This window comes from Coenobita brevimanus, chromosome 52, assembly GCF_032717465.1.
Source record: "Coenobita brevimanus isolate Jiangsu-jjx chromosome 52, ASM3271746v2, whole genome shotgun sequence".
Taxonomy (NCBI): domain Eukaryota; kingdom Metazoa; phylum Arthropoda; class Malacostraca; order Decapoda; family Coenobitidae; genus Coenobita; species Coenobita brevimanus.
The window spans coordinates 25,427,609-25,435,955 of record NC_137005.1 but is presented as its reverse complement, the minus strand read 5'-3'; positions in this window follow the sequence as shown (position 1 = coordinate 25,435,955).

Sequence of the window (8,347 nt, the reverse complement as noted above, 5' to 3'; positions counted from 1 at the left end):
AGTGTTCCGTGCCACTCCAGGAAGAACCACTGTGTTGATGCATGATGTCGATGTTGGAGACGCAAAGCCAATTAAATTGCCTCCTTACCGTGTGAACCCAGTGAAAGTTCCTCTCATCCAGAAGGAGCTTGGCTACCTGTTGGACCACAAGATAATTGAGCCCTGTCAGAGCGAGTGGAGTTCTCCTGTCACTCTAGTCCCTAAGCTAGGTGGGTCACAGCAGCTTTCCATTGACTACAGACGTGTTAATCAGATAACCAAAACAGACATTTACCCTCTCCCTCGTGTGGAAGATTGCATAGACAAGATCGGAAAGGCTAGGTACATAAGTAAGTTTGATTTGTTAAAGGGATACTGGCAAGTACCTATGACTGAACGTGCTAGGGAGATCTCATGTTTTGTAACACTAGGAAAGACTTTTGCATGTTCTGTAATGCCATATGGTATGAAGAATGCAGCAGCCACATTTCAGAAGCTCATGAGTGTTGTAACAGAGGGTTTGGCAGGGTGTGTTGTTTATATTGATGATGTATTAATCTTCAGTGACAACTGGAAAGATCACCTATGCCATGTCAGTAAATTTCTTGAGCGTTTGGTTCAGGCTAATCTTGTAGCTAATTTATTAAAGTGTGAGTTTGGTCAAGCTAAAGTTCAGTACCTTGGGTACGTAATTGGTGATGGACATGTTGCACCACCAGGAGCTAAGGTTCAGGTTATAAGTGATCTTCCCAGACCTAAAAGTAGGAAAGAGCTACAAAGATTTTCGGGAATGGTAGGTTATTACAGGAGATTTGTTCTTAACTTTTCAATTCTTGTATCACCACTTACAGACCTACTGAAAAAGGGAGTTAAATTTGTCTGGACCGATAACTGTGAATCCTCTTTCAGCAAACTTAAAGCTATCCTATTAAGTCAGCCAGTGCTCGCTACTCCAAATTTTGCTAAGCCTTTTAAGATGGCTGTTGATGCAAGTGATACAGGAGCTGGGGCTGTTTTGCTGCAAAGAGGATGATCAGGGTATTGAACACCCTGTATCTTATTACAGTAAGAAGTTCACTCCACCTCAAAAGAACTACTCAACTATTGAGAAAGAGCTTTTGGCCTTGATTTTGGGTTTACAGCATTTTTCATTTTATTTGTGTTCTGGTTTGACCCCATAGTCATTTATACCGATCATAACCCACTGAAATTCCTTAGTAAGTTTAAAGATAAAAATCAGAGATTGACAAGATGGAGTCTACTTCTTCAGGAGTATTCATTAGACATACAACATGTCAAGGGGAAAGAAAATGTTATTGCAGATTGCTTATCTAGACTTTAGACAGATTGTTTTAGAGTAATAAGAAATTTCCTTTGTAAATTTCTTTTTCTTTGTGGGGAGGTGTTACATAGCCTATGATTTCATCATCCTTTGTGTAATTCTAACGTACAGTGTGCTGCATGTTTGATCACGAGCGTGTTCTACCTCACTCCCCCCTTCTACCCTCATAGTAAAGTAAGTCGTTTTTTCTGTTGTTCAGAGCAGGATTGTCAACTCTTTGTCCCCATGGCTTCATTTGCGCGTCCTTCTTACAAGTTGTATCAAGCTCTGCCGGCCCCTATATAATGAGCTCAGTCTCTACATTAATTGCCACTTAGATCTACTCCTCATTTTGTTCACATCTCTGTCCTCCCCTGTACGATTATTATTGTGAGTGCTCAGGAAGTCTCCAGCCATCTAGCAGCTGTGTAATTTGAGTATAAGTGATATTGCATTTTTTCTTGTACTGTGTAGCATAAGGTGTTAATTCTTAGGCCTAGTAACGTTTTTGTAATTCATGTGTTTTTATGTCAGTCATTTTTAATAATATTTTGTATCTGTAATAATATATCTTGCATTCACTGAGTATTATCTAGTATTGTCATTTTATCAGGGCTGACTTAGATAAATTTACTCATGCTAATTTCGTGTTAATAGAGGCTATTGCAGTTAGTCATATATTTAACCTGTTTTTGCCATTACATTATCCTTATGAGTCCTGAATGTTTTGTTGTTAGTTTGAGCATTAAACTTTAACTTGTAATTTTACCTAACTCTTTGTTTTGAACCTGGAACTTTGAGGGACAGTTTTCTCTGTTCCGTAACAATATATATATATATATATATATATATATATATATATATATATATATATATATATATATATATATATATATATATATATATATATATATATATATATATAACAACATCAGTCATTGCAAGTCCATTGCTGAACAAAGGCCTCCCCAGTCATTTTCCACGAATTCCTTGACTGGGCAATCTCTGCTACCTTTTCTTTAAACTACTTTATTTCATCTCACCACCTCCTGTCTGGTCCTTTTCTGCAGTGCCTGGAGCCCACTCAATCAGCCTATTGTTACATCGGTTATCCCTGATTTTTCGTACATGACTTGCCAACCTCCATTTTTATTGTTTAATAACTTCTCTAATGTCTCTGACTTTAGTGTGCTCTCTCACCCAAGTTCATCTTTCCTCTCTGTTAATGATATTCCCACCACTGACCATTCCACTGTTTTTTGAAAAAAAGATTAGTTGAGTTTTCGTTGATTATATCAATATCCACAACTCAAAACCGTAATATTGGAAAGCTACTTTTCATAATGTCTCTATGTTTACCAAAAGCTGTCCGTCCAGTTGTAATAAGTCTTTATTTCCAAAACATGGTTTTTCTTTAGTTTTAGCATTTCCCCCAAGTAAATGCACGCCTCGACTTTTTAAAGAAGTTCTTCGCTTATTCTGATGATGCCCTTTGGTGTACTTGGATTAAACATTACTGCACTTTTAGTCTGGTTTATCTTTAGGTCTACTTTGATACTTTCTCTATTTAGGTCATATAACATTTTTTGCAATATCTCTGCTGTTCCTGACATAAGCACAATGTCATTTGCAAATGTTAAATGGTTTAGGGATTCTCCATCTTTGTTTACTCCTTTGTTTTCCTAGTCTAGCTATATGAAAATAATTTCTAGGCATGCTGTTAATAATTTTGGTGAAACTGTATCTCCCCGTCGTACATGCTTCTCATTCTTAATTTTTCCCGGATCTTCATAAAATTTAACTATAGCCGTTTCCTCTTTGTATATGTTTTCGAGCATTTTTTCAGTATTATCGTTTACGGTACTCATTGTTTCCGCAGTAAATATATAATTGCTATATAGTCCACTGAGTTGATAACCTTTTCGTAATTAACAAAACCTAAAAACAGTGGTATTCTGTAATTTTCTCAATTAGCTGATTTATTGTGTCTAGATGATCAGTATTCGAATAACCGCTTCGGAATCCTGCCTGTTCACAAGGTTGGCTTTCTTCCAAATTTGTTTTAATTCTTTTCGTACGGACTAACTAACTAACTAACTAACTATATATATATATATATATATATATATAGATAGATAGATAGATAGATAGATATAGATAGATAGATATAGATATCATCATCATCATCAGCCGTATGAGTGTCCACTGCAGGACCGGTCTATCCCGACAGAAGTGGGGACGATACAGCCTATGTATCTCTACCAAGTGGCTTAGGTTGTCTAGTAGAGATTGTTTGCATGGTGGGAAATGCTTGTAGGTGTGACTGTAGTATTGGAGTGGCTTTGGATGTGTGTGTAGTCTGTGAACCAAGTGTAATCGGCCTGTGCAAACAGACTGGGTGCAAGCACACTTTATAGTGCGCGACACTGGTTCAACCACAGCATCCCTTACGTCCGCCAAAGCAGTACGTGGTCGGAAGAATGCACCCAAAGTTTATTACCTTGGCAGGGCACGAACCCTCGTTCTCCCATGTACGAAAACGCACACTCTACCGCTGTACCACAGAGGCTCCATATATATATATATATATATATATATATATATATATATATATATATATATTCGGTGGAATGATGACTGCAATTATATATCGGCATATGCTCCACAGGCGGGCTTGGATGAGGTAGAGAAGGATAGATTTGGGGATGACAATATGTGTAGTAGGTGGTATGGGGGATGATGAGGTAGTGGTTTTGGTAGGAAAATGGTCACGTTGGTAAAGCAGCTCAAGGTTATGAAGGAGTACATGGGGGATGTGTGTATGGTATAAGGAATGCAGAAGGGGAAAGGATACTCAAGTTTGGGAAGGCAACCAATATGATTGTGTGCAACACACATTTTAGGAAAAGAGAGAGTAGGTTAATTACGTACGAGTCTGGGGGAAAAAGCAGTCAGACAGATTATTTTCTTGTTAGGAGGGCTGATAGGAGGTTAGTGAGGGATATTAAAATTATAGGAAGCAAGGAGTGTGTGCAGCAGCACAAACTATTGATTTGTGATATGGTGCTTAAAGAACGAGTGATGAAAAAGAGGACTTACGTACCTAGGAGGAAAATACGGAAGCTGGAAAACAAAGTAGTAAGGGATGCCTTCTATAGCGAGATGAGGAGAGTGGTGGCTGAACAGGAAGCCGTAGACAGAGGTGTTAACGAACAGCACAGAGCCCTCAAGAACAACCTCTTGAGAGTTACTGATGTAATATGCGGTTGGGCAAGAGGTCCACCAAGACATAAAATAACTTGGTGGTGGGATGAGAGTGTAGAAGCTGCATATAAGGAGAAAAGAAGGGAATGGAAGAAGGGTGGTAACAATTAGGAATACTTGGCTGCCAAGCGTAGGGCTAGAAGAGAGGTATACGGGGCGAAGTCTGTAAATGATGGACGTCTTATTTACAATCCCCTGACTCCAACCATCCATAGCAGATCTGTGAAGTGCTGTAACTCCCAAACTATTGAGATTTCGCAATATGCTCATTTAGTAATTTGCATTCAGTATCGTCTGCGGGATACACCCCCTGATTTTTGCTACATATTTACTGAACACCCTGTATATGAGTGTGTTGTCCCAGATGCTTGGTTGAAGAGTGTATTTGTAAATGTGTAGAAAAGGAAGGGTGATGCCCTGGAAAGAGGAAATTATAAAGGAATAAAACTTTTAGATCAGATACTGAAGGTAATGGAGAGAGTTCTAGAAGGTATGATTAGAGAAAGAGTGAATATTGATGAGACGCAGTTCGGTTTTATGCCAGGCAGGGGGACCAATGATGCCATATTCATTGTTCGACAGCTTCAGGAAAAATATATTGGGATAAAAGGGATCTGTATTTTGTTTTTTTGTTTTTTTTGGAAAAGGCCTTTGACGGAGTCCCTAGAGAGGTGCTGAAGTGGGCAATGAGACAGCTTGGCTTGGAGGAGTGGCTGGTTAGGGTGATTATGGCCATGTATGTGAGTGCTCGCACCCAGGTAAGAGTGAATGGAGATTTGGGTGATGAGTTTTCCGTGAATGTAGGTGTGCATCAGGGGTCAGTTTTGAGTCCCATGTTGTTTAACATGGTACTTGAAGCCCTATCACCTGACTCCAAAAACGGACTCCTGTGGGAGATGCTGTATGCTGATGATTTGGTACTGACTGCAGAGAATGAAAAGGAGGCAGAGGAAAGATTTAGGAAGTGGAGAGATGGTATTCGGCACAAGGGCTTAAGAGTAAATACAGATAAAACAAAAGTGATGGTATCTAGGGCTGGTGATGGTACTGTCAAAGAAAAGGGAGAGTGGCCATGTGCGATTTGCCACAAGGGCATGGGAAGTAATTCCATCTTGTGCAGTGTTTGTGATAAGTGGGTGCATAAGAGATGTAGTGGTATTAGAGATACGCTGCTAGATAATGCTGATTTCGTGTGTGCAGCGTGTCAGAGAGAGCAGGTGGAGATTGTCAGGTGTGAAAGGATTGAACTTGCTAGTGAGTCTCTTGAGTGAATGGACGACTTTTCTTATTTGGGAGACATGTTATGTGCTGGAGGTGGGGTTGGAGCTAGCTCTGTGGCCAGGGTGAGAAGTGGTTGGAAGAGGTTCAGGGAGCTGTTGCCTCTCCTGACACTGAGAGAACTCTCCCTACGTGTTAAGTTGTCTTTGTATGCAGCATGTGTTAGGAGTGTGATGCTGTATGGTAGTGAGACCTGGGCAATAGAGGAAGAGGATATTCGCAGCCTCAAACGTACAGAAATGACAATGATTTGGTGGATGTGCAGTGTGCCCCTGAGTGCAAGGCCTGGGGGGGCTGGATTTACGATGGAGGAGTTGAGAGGTAGGATGGGACTGGAGTGTATTGGAGTTGTGATGAGGAGAGGTAGCTTGAGATAATTTGGGCATGTGGAGAGGTTGGGAGATGATAATTGGGTGCAGAAGGTGAGAAGTGTTAATACTGGGGGTGGGGTTGCGAGGGTTAGACCGAGAAAGACGTGGAACGAGGTCATTAATTGTGACCTCAGGGTTAAGGGGCTGAATGGGGGGGGCTGCGATGGATCGTGCAGCGTGGAGAGCCGCCATTAGATGACCAAAGCAGACACATGCAAGCATGTTGGAGCCTTCAAAAACGAACGAATAAATCTATCTATCGATAGACAGATAGATAGATAGATATCATCTCCTATGTTATAATTTGAGTGTATATCGTAAGCTCCACCTAAATGAATATTTCAAGCAGTGAATTATGCATATTTGTAGTGAATCTGTATTGCATGTAGACGATATTGCTTTAAAAATCGAATGTTAAACTCTCTCATGTGAAACCTGAGGGTACTCATCGATTAATTATATAGATTCGGGATGATTCGGACAGTTGAGGAGGGGGCTGGTTTATCAGCGTCCGAACTATCTCCCCAGTATTAACTCACATGCACTTTTTTAGCGCATATTTTGACTGCTTTCCATTGTAAAATAGAGATGTAGTTTATAAAACTTTACAGCATTTATATCTCTGTGATTCTACAGACCTTGGCTGTGTATCTGGGGCCCCACCAAAAATGTTCCCAGTTGGGTCCCGCAGCTCCTAAGGCCGGCCCTGCACTCATCATAACGTAGAACCTGAAATCTGTTCATTATTTCTAACTGAATGTCTGCTTGCTTTTGCTTACTTTTATTTGGCACATCTTTATATTTATAATCAGCATCTTTCTTTCATTTCTGAAATTGAATCTAGCTGTGCAACCGACCATTCTGTGGGCACTTACTACATTTACTTTGCTGAATACTTTGACATTTGTGATGGTGTTATGCTTATCTGCTATAATGAAATCAGTTTCATACTTTGCTTTTCCTTTTGGGCTTCTCCAAGTACATTTTCTCCCTGCTCTTTTGTGAAAGAATGTGTTCATTATTCTCATATTGTACATTTCAGGGAAATTTACCACCATTTAATCTCTGCCATTCCTTTCTCTCTGTATTTATCCACACATGTGTCTCTATTTTTCGATTTGCCAACTTTTGCATTGAAGTCTCCCATGAGTATAGTATGCGTGGTCTTTTCTTGTTCCATAATCTGGGAGAATTCGTCATATAATGTGTCTGTTTCTTTATCTGAGCTTTGAGAAGTCGGTGCATATGTCTGTATTACTTTCAGGGTGTATCTTTTCCATAGTCTAATTAGAATATATGCTACTCTGCCAGATACACTTCTGAATTAAACAGTTATCTACAAGATTAATATTAATATGAAATCCTACACCACTAACTCATTCGTCTGTACTAAAATAGAGGGCTGCTGTCTTGGTGTTGATTAATTTTTCTTCTTTTCTGTGGGTCTTACTCAGTTCTACAATATCCCAACTAATGTTTTGTAATTCACTCATTAATTTATCATATTTGTAATTTTCTCCAGGGCTTCTTTCATTGTACGTGTGGATCTTCTGGATTTCATTTTGTTTAATGTCTCGGACTCTGATTTGCGAAGATAGTGCCTACTGGCTTTCGATGGCACACTCCCTGTAAGCAGAGGAGGAAGTGCAGTTGGACCTTTAGTAGGCGGTTATCCAACACGAAGGCCTGAGAAATAATTTGGTAGTATTCATGTTTGGTTGGGGGGATTGTGGCAAATAGTCTCACCTCTCTGCCACATAGTGTATGGTGAGATGTCATTTTCTTTTCCATCTTATTTGATATATAAGGTCTAGCAGAGAATTACATCTCACCATAAACTATGTGTCAAGGAGGTGAGATTATCTACTGGGGGTCCAAAAGTCCGCTCCGTCTATGACGGTACTTCGTATAATTATCATCAGCAAGACCTTCTACTGTTCACCACCAGGGGATATGCCGGGTAACAGTGAGATTCTGCTCCTAGATATTGTACAGTATATATATATATATATATATATATATATATATATATATATATATATATATATATATATATATATATATATATATATATATATATATATATATATATATATATATATTATATATATAGATAGATAGATAGATAGATAGA